The sequence below is a fragment of the Penaeus chinensis genome, chromosome 13, assembly GCF_019202785.1.
Source record: "Penaeus chinensis breed Huanghai No. 1 chromosome 13, ASM1920278v2, whole genome shotgun sequence".
Classification (NCBI taxonomy): Eukaryota; Metazoa; Arthropoda; class Malacostraca; order Decapoda; family Penaeidae; genus Penaeus; species Penaeus chinensis.
In genome coordinates, this window is record NC_061831.1 from 17,207,095 (window position 1) to 17,208,722 (window position 1,628).

A 1,628-nucleotide genomic window follows, 5' to 3' on the forward strand; every position below is an offset into this window, starting at 1 on the left:
AAAGTATAATATTGAGCTATTTTAAAAATAAAATAGTTATACCGACAACAGAAACGAGGCGTTATTTGGCGTTCGAAGCGGTGTCTAAATCATAATTTTATCAAAACTTTCAATTGAAAATAGAGAATGCGAGATATTCTTTGATTTTAATAAAAAATACATTTCCAAACTCAGAAAATTCATAGGCGCCTATTTCTTAACTTGCCCCCGGGATTCGAGCAAATTTTAGAAAATCGACAATTATTGAAACACCCTATTGTACGTATTTGTATATACATATACACAAAGGAAAATAATTGACTTTTTGTGAAAGCTTTTCGTACTTAATCCCCATTACCTAAAGACGTCTTTGTAGTCACCTCATGGAATGTTACTCTACGTTCTTGCATAATCATGATCGCCATCATCTTTTACAACCGGATACCCTTCCTGAATCCAATCTACCTGTGAACGCTACACGTTAATTCTTCTTGCTGCCCAACGGATCAGCTGGGAACGACATATTACTTGAGTAGTTAACCTTGTAATTGCTGAAGCTTTGCCCTTCCTCCCTGGGACTTGAGGAAGACCTTCACGTAACTTTGTCCGTTATTCATTCTCTTTCTACAACTCTTCTGCTTGTTTATTATCACTTCATCCTTCGATCAATCTTGTTCCCATATAAAAAAAAATAGTTTACTAAATGATATACTTCAGAGTCCAGTGAAGTGTATTGCAGCTAATATTGAATGTTATTACAAAGCCACGGTTATAATTTCTTCTTTATCTTAATAAATGGAGTAAATCTGATGCCTATCGTTTCATTTATCTACAGCGTATGTTTTTTTTTTTCTGTTATCATCTTTATGTAGTTTTACCACTGCCACCTTCTAAATATGTATTTACATGTATATATGTATATATGAATATATATACATATAATACATATGTGTATTTATATAAATACACGCAAATATATACATATAATATACATACATCTAAAAAAAAAAAAAAAAAAAAAATATATATATATATATATATATTTATATGTATATATATATATTTATAGATATGCGTGCGTGTGTGTGTATATATATATATATATATATATATTAAAAGCTAATTGTTTATTTTTAAAAGAATATTTGAACTTATTCAAATAACTTTTTTTTTCTAACAGAGCGACGAATAATATAATAATGAAAAATAATGTAATCTTGTAATAGTTATAGACATGAAATATAGATCTGCCTTACCTTAATCTTTAAAATTTTGAACTCAATTTGAATTTTACATATAATTAATCCAATCAGGGGAAACTGACATGACAATTATCCATGGTATCAAAACGTGACGCCCAACGTGGGGCTCGAACCCACGACCCCGAGATTAAGAGTCTCGTGCTCTACCGACTGAGCTAGCCGGGATTGCTTCCATCGCAACGATTTACTTATAATCAAAATTTACTTCATGGCAATCCTATTGAGCGATGAATTATCTTATTTGGAAGTGACTAATATTTTCCTAAAAGTATCTGTTTGAACCAGTAATACAGTTCTTACTTTTCTCTAATTTCAATCCAAACAGTCCGTTCATATCTTCTAGGGTTAGGTAGAGAAGAGCACAATCCTGATATTGATGAGTACTGC

The 1,628-nt window shown here is 31.1% G+C and overlaps 1 non-coding gene across 1 annotated transcript; it reads right to left on the reverse strand.

The window, feature by feature from the left end:
* Positions 1-1,333: 1,333 nt before the first annotated feature.
* Trnak-cuu lies at positions 1,334-1,406 on the reverse strand. The gene has a single exon. It is a non-coding gene; the product is annotated as a tRNA-Lys (tRNA).
* Positions 1,407-1,628: the final 222 nt, after the last annotated feature.